The sequence below is a fragment of the Natator depressus genome, chromosome 17 (genome assembly GCF_965152275.1).
Source record: "Natator depressus isolate rNatDep1 chromosome 17, rNatDep2.hap1, whole genome shotgun sequence".
NCBI classification, from domain to species: domain Eukaryota; kingdom Metazoa; phylum Chordata; order Testudines; family Cheloniidae; genus Natator; species Natator depressus.
In genome coordinates this window covers 16870731-16880859 of record NC_134250.1, presented here as the reverse complement: position 1 = coordinate 16880859, position 10129 = coordinate 16870731, and the positions used below count along the sequence as shown (strand labels likewise).

The window sequence follows — 10129 nt, the reverse complement described above, 5'->3', positions numbered from 1 at the left end:
GACCGAAGGTAGTAGGATCAGTATCTTTCCTTTTCTCTCTACCTCTTTGCAGAAGCTACATAGTTCCATGTATCTTTAAAAAGAACAAATACTAAAGCAAATTTTCTTTAACAAAAAATCAGTGCCAGTTGACCAACGCTCATGAGCAGCCCTGTGCTGGTGGGTGAGTGTGAGTGTGAGAGAGATTGGGTTGGGAATATCTCACAACAGGAACATTCAGGAGGGGTCGGGGGAGAAGGGGAGAGATATAATGGCCAGTACTTTGACAGTTTCTATATCGTCTGTTTGCTGACACAATAGTGTAAGATGCCTCTTCCCACCCCATTTAATGTAGTACCTGAGGATTCCTAGCATGAGCAGGCTTTCGGAAATCTCTGGAAGGATGTAGCCAGGTTTCCACTGCTGCTTTTGGCTGCAGACCTCAAGGTCACAGAGTGTGAAAGGATCTTTGCGTCTTTACGATGGTGAGAGCTTTCTGGGACGCAGCAGTACTTCTGGAGCAATGGAATTTATACAAAGTAATGGGTGGGCATAGCAGTAATCTTGTATGGGAAGCAATCGGAATACAGGCAGATTACAAAGGAGAGTGGCCCTTTAAAACTGATGGAAATGCAATAGAAGGATTTCTGTAGAGAAGCTGGAATGCTTCTTATTTTTCCTGACTCTGAAACCAGTCACCTATAGCTTGGATGTGCATGGTATAAAATCGTACCTGCCAAATCCTGGCTGGCACTTTGGCAATCTGCAGTGTTGACTGATGGGCACTTTAAAGCAAACTGAATGGCACTTGCTGTCAGCCTCCCACAAGTGAATCTTCATTCTCTACCTTTTATTCTGGGATCATAAAGTGTATTCTGTAGTGGAAAGTAATTTCACCTTGCCTCATGGAACATACTGTGATGCAGAACTAGAGAGTTTGAATTATTGGCTGCAGATAAAGATATCTGACAAATGTAACATTCTTTCTGTTCATGCGCTGATCCTCATTTCTGCAAATTGATTCATTATTGGCAAATGCTGACTAGTGTTTATGAATAAATATAATTGCATGGGGTGTCTGGACTGGTTACTTCTGGCTCTTTGCAGCGTGTGATTTATCATCTAAGGTGGGATGCAAACAAGTGTCGGAGAGTCACAAGCATCCAGTCCTTCCTGTGTGGGTAAATGGAGGTGGTAGGAAGGCGTCCCATCTAGGTCCTGGCTAGATGGGATGTTGATCTTGGGTGAATTCAGGCATGGTAGAAGTTGAGAGCTGACCTAAGTCACACTGAAGTGTTCCTGCTCCCTGACTGCATGGTTGAAACGCTTTAAAAATAGCAAATTCTCTTGGTGGTGGATAAATACTCTTGTCTGTACATTAACCCCAGGGTTTGTGTGAAAAACAGCCATTCCCCCAGGGCATGTGCAGACAAAAACCTGTTGATGGAAATGTCTGAGAATAGCAACGAAAAGATGCAAGCATGGTAAAAATGAACACTTGTGAATTCAAATGAATGCTGATGGGTGCTGTAGTGGATAGCATTCACTCAACTCAATGTGTCTCCAAGGGGGACAAGGCACTACCACAATGTGAATGTGAAATAATTCTGCCTAGAATCAATAGACTAAAGCATTAAAGAATTCTCCCCGTTGAGAACTGATGGTGGCAATTGCTGCCCTGTTCGGTGCATGAAACTTAATATTGGATAAGGTGCCATGGTGGTTTTAATGTGAACTGGGAGGAGTGTACATTTAGTGTTTCATGTTCCTGTAAGCCTCTCTGGGATGGCGGAAGAGGGGAAGTGTTGTGGGGTGTTTTTGTTTGTTTGTTTTTGTTTTGTTTGTAGTTTGCCGTAATGCCAACTAGGAACTATTAGTATTAGTTGAACTAAAAATACTTTATAAAGGCAACGAGATGGTGCAAAATCTGAAGAATTATTTGGTCATGTTGGTGGTGTGTTGGGTCCTGGGACCCTGTGTGAAAATGCAGGGACGTTTTACCGACTCCACCTGAGAGACAAATTGGTTGGGCCTCATTGGCTACAACTCAGAAGACAGGTGGAGAGTCTCCAGTGAAGGACACAGGAGATGTTGCAGGGTGGAAACCTCAGGCTAAGCTCTTTTTTCAGATTAAAGGAAAAGGTGATCAGTTTTGGACACTAAGGTGGCATTTGTGGGCTTGTTGAAAGCAGGGTGAGGACTCTGCTCATTCAGAATGTGATTGACTTAACTATTGCTCAGGCTTTGGTCTCCCTCAGCTGTTCAAATAGCTACAGGAAGGCAGCTTTGGAAAACTGCTCCTATTTTACCATCTCACAATCTGCTGCTAATTCAAAGTAGGTCACGAGGAACGGCAAATGGCATTGGCTGATGTTCCTAATTACTCAACTCAGGAAGTGACAGGCAGATGTTACTGGTCATGCAGTCAATGTAGCTGAGCAGTGGAAACTGAAGTAAGCATCTACACATCCATAAGAGTTTCCAGTCTGACCCACCAAAGCTCAGCTGATCTTGGAGTACTTGTATAGTGAAGATAAAGTTCCACTGGTCTGGGTTGGGGTGTTGGGACTGTGTGGTTAGTGTTCTTCCCTGCAGATGAGTTGCCACATGGTTTAACCAGCCTGCTAGGAAGATCCGCAGGAGGAAGGCCCATCAGGCAAAGGCTCGTCACATTGCTCCATGCCCAGTGTCAGGGCCAATCCGACCCATTGTGAGGTGTCTCACTGTTAGGTACCACACGAAAGTTCGTGCTGGCAGAGGATTCACCTTGGAAAAGCTGAGAATGGCTGGCATCAATAAAAGGGTTGCCTGGACAATTGGGATGCAACAAGTCTACAGAATCCCTGCAGGCCAACGTGCAGAGACTGAAGGAGTATCGCTCCAAACTTATCCTCTTCCCAAGGAAGCCCTGTGCACCCAAGAAGGGAGACAGCTCTCCAGAAGAACTCAAGATGGCAACTCAGCTCTCTGGACCTGTTATGCCAATCAGGAATGTTTACAAAAAGGAAAAGGCCCGTGTTATCTCTGAGGACAAGAAGAACTTCAAAGCTTTTGCCAGCCTGCATAGGGCCCGGGCAAATGCCCGTCTCTTTGGAATCTGTGCTAAACGAGCCAAGGAAGCTGCAGAGCAGGATGTGGAGAAGAAGAAATGAACTGTTCTCCCTCAAACTGTTAATAAAAGAGTGTAGAAATGTAAAAAAAACCCCAAAAAAGCAAAAACCACTCAGCTTCCATTCCAGGACCTTGCCAGCTCAGCAGGACTAACAGCACTTCACTCCAGGGGAAGGACACCTCTTACTTTTCACCCTGTTTATATGTGGTAAAAGTAGAGGATAGAGCTTCAGGTCCACAAATCCAATCAGATTTTTGCAAGGCCCACTTAAGATAAGAGAGCTGAGAAGATGATAACCAATCACAGCTGTCACCAGAAGAAGGAGAAGAAAAGAAACAAATCTGGGGTGAAAGCAGCACATCCTCTTAAGCCCTGAACAGCAATTATGGTGAAGTTTAGATCCCTGATATACATTGGCATCCAATAACTTCCATTATTTAGGTCCAATTATTTTTACAGTTAATGTGCTTTAGTTACCTTCAGTAATTAACTCATAAAGTCTTGTCAGTGGAAGTGAAAATTGCTTCCTCCCCTAAGGATAGTGGATAAATTACCCAGTCTGATGGGCAGGTGTTTCCCAAAATAAATGGAGCCAAAATGTCATTTATGCATCTGTTAACCCAGTTAGGGGCAGCTGTTGACGTTTCATGCCTGCTATGCTATATTCATCCTGTACTGACATGGCAGGGTGAATTGGCAGGTTTCTTCCTCAGTTCCAAAGACTGACTTGAGCTTCTGGTTTAGCATACGGGGAAGATGCCTGCTTACCCAGGTGGTGGTGATCCATCTGGCTCTTAGCAAGCTGTAACAGTACAGTGTGACCTTGTGACTAGAGCATAGGACTGGGACTTGGGAGACCTGGGTTCTGTTCCTGGCTCTGACACTGACCTTGAGAAAGCCACTTCCCTTCTCTGTGCTTGTGTTTCCCCAGGAGACAGCCCCTGCCCCCAGCACAAGAGGGCCCTGATCTCAGTTGGAGGCTCTGTAATGCTATTGTAATACTACTGCTATTCTCCATCATCAGGCTTAATTAAATACGGTGCAATGTGATATGCCTGGGTATTATCTTCAGAGAGCACCACAGCGCTTCTCAGACTGGCGCTCAGAGGGAGCATGTGTGAGTGCAGGTTCAAAGGGATGGGGCGCGCTTGTCCATCTAAATGGCTGCAGTTGGGGAATGGAAAGCACTCCAAGGAGAGTCGTAGTACTTAGCACTGCATACAGCTCTCGATAGAAAGTGCTTTGACATTCTTAGATTATGAGGATAAAGATTATCTCTCTTTGATGTACTAAAACTAAGCTACAGAGGGAATTTGATATGAAATGGTGCAAGCTGCCCAAAGCCACACAGCAAATAAGTGGCAGACTGGGGTGTAGAAGTTCAACTTTGACTCCTGATCCCTTGTTCTCACCGGTGAACCACATGGCCTCCTAAGCTGTGCGATGTCTGCCTAAGAGCAATAGGAGTATTTCCATAGTTTTTCTGAGTGCGTGGGAAAAGGCTCATCTTTATCATTCCCCTGCTGCGTGCAATTCAAACGGTCAGGTTCTCAGCAGTAGCTCAGTGCTGCAATGGTTAATTGTCCAAGGTAAGTGACATGTAGATTAAATGTACAAAATGTTCAGTGTTAATTAGTTAGCATGCAGTGCTAGAAATGTGCTAAGTCATTTACAGATATCTGACAGGGTCCCTGACTGATGAGAGGGCAAATTAAGTGAATGTATAGATGAAGGATGGGGCGGGGGATAGGATATAAAAGCAAGTGTTTGCTAATATAAGGTATTAGGAACCTAGGAATGAGACTCATTAAAATGATACATAGGATTAACAGTGTTTCTGTAACCTACGTGCACCTCTCTATAAAATAACAATTCGGTGAGGTGCATAAAAATATATTGATCTTAGTTCACTAGTGGTTTGAGATCTCTGGATGGGAAAGTATTGTGGAAGTGCAGAGTAGTTCCCTCCTAGAATGAGTGTGTTGCATGTGTGTTTCTGTAGTTCCTGCTGGCGCAAGACCCAAACCAGAACACTCTATCCAAACCTGCCTGCGAACAGGGTAATTGAGCTGTAGTACTGAACTGATGTTTTCCCATTCAAAACCATGAGTGGGTCTGCCTCATCTGTAATTATTTAATTATGAGAATGCAGATGTGCAGGTCAAAGGCTAAGCGCCACAAAAGGACTATGTATGTTTTGCCAGAAGGAACGAGCATCCTCTCTAGTTGAATTTTTCATTAGGCCACATGAAGAGATGGGACAAGCCTTGAAATAGGAGTCAGAGTAACAGCCGTGTTAGTCTGTATTCGCAAAAAGAAAAGGAGCAGGAGAGTGGGGTGGGAGGAGGTATTGTTTCATGGTCTCTGTGTATATAATGTCTTCTGCAGTTTCCACAGTATGCATCCGATGAAGTGAGCTGTAGCTCACGAAAGCTTATGCTCAAATAAATTGGTTAGTCTCTAAGGTGCCACAAGTACTCCTTTTCTTTTTGAAATAGGAGTGTTTCCCCGATGACAGCCTAACCCTTAGTCAGTGACAGGGGATGCAGGGCTGGAGGAGTGCTACTGAAGTGGAAGCAGTATCCTCCTCCTAGGACAAATACCCCAAAGGTGACTGAGAAGAGATTATAGGGTATTAAATTCTCCCCTGTTTCCCCCCCTTTAATCTGTTTGATCTCTCGAGGTACCTAGGTTCACAGTATCGGGGTGCCTCCCGGATACTTGGCAATATTATTTTATCTTTTTCTTCCTTTTTGTTCCTAACTTGTAGGAGGAACAGCTTGATTAGCTTGGCTATTGTAGACTGGTGTGAGTCAGGAGTGTGTGTGTGTTTAGAACTTATTTGAGGGGGAAACTAAGTGGAAGAAATGAGTCTTATGTTTAGCTCTGAAAGATTTCTGAGCTCTCTGCAGGGGTGGACTCATGACTGTTCTGTACACTGAGTCTGTTGGATGCGTGAGCAAGCTAGTCTGGTCTACTTCAAACCAGCTCTAACACTGTGGGTTCAGAATTCCAACTTGTGTGTTGCTGAAGTTCGATTTATGCTTCAGGTTTTGTCCTGACTGGGAAAAAGGTCACGTTTAGCTCAGGCTCAGCTAACACGAATTAGCTAATCCTGAGTTAAACCTGAATGCTCTTCCTAGAGGCTAGGAAAGGAATGAATAAAGAGGCCAGAGTTAAACACAACTGTTTAGAGATTGGGAAAAGGACCAAAGTGAGGAGGAGATACTAATATTTTGGGGGGAGAGAATCATTAAACACCCATGTGTTTCAATTTATCTTTGAAAGTATTATGGATAAGACACTTGACTGGGGATTCAGATCTCTGTTCCGTTCCTGGCTCTGCTACATGTGACCTATAGCAAGCCAGTTGATCTCTGTGTGTGTCAGGTCCCTATCAGTAAAATGGAGATAATGATTCTTTTCTCCTGCACATTGTCTGTTCAGATTGAGATCTCTGAGGCAGGGACGTCTCACTTACGTGTTTGTACAGTGCCGAGAATGGGGCCCTGTTCTGAGCTGGGGATACTGTAATGCAAAGAGCTAATTTACTCTTATACACATCACAGGCTTCCTTTTGCCTAGAAATATTTTTAAACCAATCTGCCTTACCTAAAGGGGTTAAATTACAGGACAAATGTTAGCGAACGTGACTTCGTTCTGCCAACTCCCAAATGATGGATTCACTGGACCCCACTCCATGAGGTTCACCCCTACTGGTATTTATAGCACAATGAATAATTAAGTGTAGATAAGTTGGCCTGTGTATAATGTATGTTAGCTCCTATTGTGTTATGTAATTGCCTAAGAGTGAAAGGACAGTTCTGGAAACACAAATTAAACAGTGGCTTTAGTGATTCCTGATGTGACATGTAGCCAGTGACCAGTAGAGGGCACCATACACCTCATGAAATGAGGTGCCATATGGGTCAGTAAGTCACACCATGTTCCAGAACTGCTCGCCTAGCACCATTGGCACTGTGTTTGTGTAGGAATGCAACGCTGCTACAATGCCTTGTTCCACCTCTCCCTGGAAATGAATGGATTGTTGCATACACCTCTTCTTTTAAGAGGTGTGGTGAGGACCTCAGCTGATGCATGTGTATAAATGGAATGGGTGATTTGTCTGCCAAAGGTGAGGTCCCATCTCATGATCCTCTGTGTCAGAGTTTGAGGGTGCATTCTGGCTTGGAGGGGCTCAGTTACTTGTCTAATGAACATCTGCTGAAGAAGATGCTGGTCCAAGGCCAAGCGGACTTTGCTGACTTGTCCCTGTGTCTGGGTGTATTAACTAGCATATTTATACCTGCAATGTTATGAAGTGTGGAGGAGGATCTCAGAAGGTGCCTGTGTGACAGGCCATCTCTGTGGGAGTACAAAGGATAGGATTGTCTGCAGGGAGCAGAAAGAGAGTACAGACTGGGAAGGCTGCACAACTGGTCTGGTCTAGAGAGCGTCTTTTTCCAGTTTAGGTTATGGTTGCTTTGGAAGCAGTTTAAACAAAGTCTCAAAAAAAAAAAAAAAAAAAAAAAAGGGCAACTCTTATTGCAGAATGAGTGTCCACTTGGGAAATGATACCGGTATAAATACAGTGGGTTTACTACCTGGGTATCACTGGTGCAGCTTTCCGGCATAAAGTCCTGAATATGCCATTGACTTGCTGCGTGACCTTGAGCAAGTTGCATTCCTGCTCTGTGCCTTCAGTTTCTGTGCCTCAGCTGCAGAATGGGCATACTAACCCACCATTATGAAGCAGTTTAAGATTAAAGGTGGAAAAATATTATAGGACGGGTCTGATGGGGCCAAATTGTGTAGTGCAGCATTAGACGGCCTGATCCCACTTTTAGGTTCCATTTGCTCGATCACAGTTCCTCTTCGAGGTGTGTTTAGAAACTGTTCACTTGTTCTCACAAGGGTAACAGATCTTCTACCCCAGCTATTCAAGAGCTTTTCTGTCTGCTTCAGGGATGATAAGATTGCTACCTCTGGCATAGGGAGAAAAATCATTCACTTATTTCCTGCATCACCCCACATCTGCTGCAATGTGCTAGTCTGGTGCTTTAGAACTGGAAGCAGCAGGGTTCCATCCCTGTAAACTGTGTCTAAAGGAATGCTTGTGCATAGCAGCTGCCAGGTAACTACACTAAGGAAGTTCCCTCTTTTTGCAGCACCTTGATCGCAGTCAGCAGATTTTTCTTTCGTAAGTGAAGCGGCTGCTACTTAATGGAGTATTAGGCATGTGTGAATGATTGCAACCCAAGCTTTGGTGTTTGTGCTGCTCATACTCCATCTGTTCCGAGGACGATGTAGGAAGGCAGCCAGGAAAGTACAGTAGTAAATAATACTTCTACAGCACTTGCCATCAGAGGCTTGCAAAGGGCTTTGCTGGCATTACTGAATTAAGTCTCTTAACATCAGTGAGAAATCGGGAAAGCATTGTTACCCTTTCTGTAGTTGGGGAAACTGAGGCACAGTGGAGTTGTCCAAGATGTAGTAGTGCATTTGTGACAGAGATGGGAATAGAACCATATCTTCTGAGTCTCAGGTCAGCGACTTAAAGTCTAGACCAAGAAATAAGACAGGAGCAAGAAAAGTAATTTTCTTCAAATGAATGAGCTCAATACCTTAAAAGAAACTTGTACTGAGAGGGAGATCTCAAAACAGTAGTGGAAGGATACTTCAAGGAGTCAGCACTTACACTGTTACCAGATCGTTCAGTATGGTAAAAATGTCTCTTTAAGGTTGTAAATCGTCCTGCTTCAGGACATCAGTCAGCTACTATTTGACAGGACTTAGGAAAAAACTTCCCATCTGGGTGTGTTATTCCATATCTGACCACTGCAAGGATTCTTATCTTCCTCTGAATCATCTGGTGCTGGCATCTGTCACCCAGGATACTAGACTAGGTGGGCCACTGATCTGATCTGTGGCTGGTCTCAAGTGATGTTACTCTTAAAATAAGACACTTCGGCAGTTTCCCTAATTTTAAAGACACTTTGTATCCAAATACTTTAAATGAGATCCTTGGTTACCAACATATAAAATAGCTTTAAATGTTTGTGCATTTCTGGGAGATATTAAGGAAATGTCTCTCCTTTGGCTCACTCCAATATTTTCCAAACAAGGGCAGCAAAGAGTTTAGCTGGAGAAATATATGGGAGCACCTTGTAGTTGCACAAGCACATTCCCTCCACAGATGCAGAGAGAGAGACCTCTAAGCTGCACACGCAAAATGCTCCAGAGTCTCCTTTCTCTTCTTAAAAAGAAACTAGGAAAGTGTATGCAGAAACTGGTGTTGTGTTGGTGATGACAACCTTTACGTGGGAATGGGTCGTGCTCTGTGCAATGAGACCCACAATACTGCAGCTTTACATGCTCCTGTGCCACTGAATCCAAAGCACAGGAGCATCTGCTCCTTGTCACCTCCAAGCAGACTCCATATAAATAAGTTGCTTCCTGAAGCAGGCTTGGGCAGAACCAGAGCTGGACAGAGCATTTTCTCTAATCTGCAGGAATGGCAGGTTTGGAGGGAAATGATCTTCCTCACCCCCCAAGCACTCAGGTGAGGACCTGACTGACACAGTGATTTGTGTATAGCCTAATGTACCCCTGCGTCTCTCAGGTTTTAGAGGGGTAGCCGTGTTAGTTTGTATCAGCAAAAAGAACAAGGAGTATCATCAAAAACCCACTTCATCGGGTTTTAGCCCACAAAAGCTTATGCCCTAATAAATTTGTTAGTCTCTAAGGTGCCACAAGGACTCCTGTTCCTTTTGCTGGGTCTCCTCGTTCATTTTTGCTGATGCCTGCTGTATTTGGCCGCCTCCTGTTAGATCTTGCAGTGCAGTGATGTCTGGCTGGCTCTCCGCAGCCAGTTAATCTTTCTCTCGGCTAGCAGTCTCTTTGCTTCACATTTCCCCCCTCTTGCTTACAGGACTGTTTGCAGCAGCTAGTCCCACCCCTGGTGCCAACTGCACCTGTCAGTCTGAAGTGTGGGGAGTAGACAGCTCCCAGCCCCTCCAACAGGACTCACCCTTGCCT

The 10129-nt window shown here is 44.4% G+C and overlaps 1 pseudogene; it reads left to right on the top strand.

Annotated features, from left to right (window-relative positions):
* The first annotated feature begins 2578 nt into the window (after window positions 1-2578).
* Window positions 2579-3247, top strand: LOC142000311 (large ribosomal subunit protein eL13 pseudogene; annotated as a pseudogene).
* The last annotated feature ends 6882 nt before the right edge of the window (window positions 3248-10129 follow it).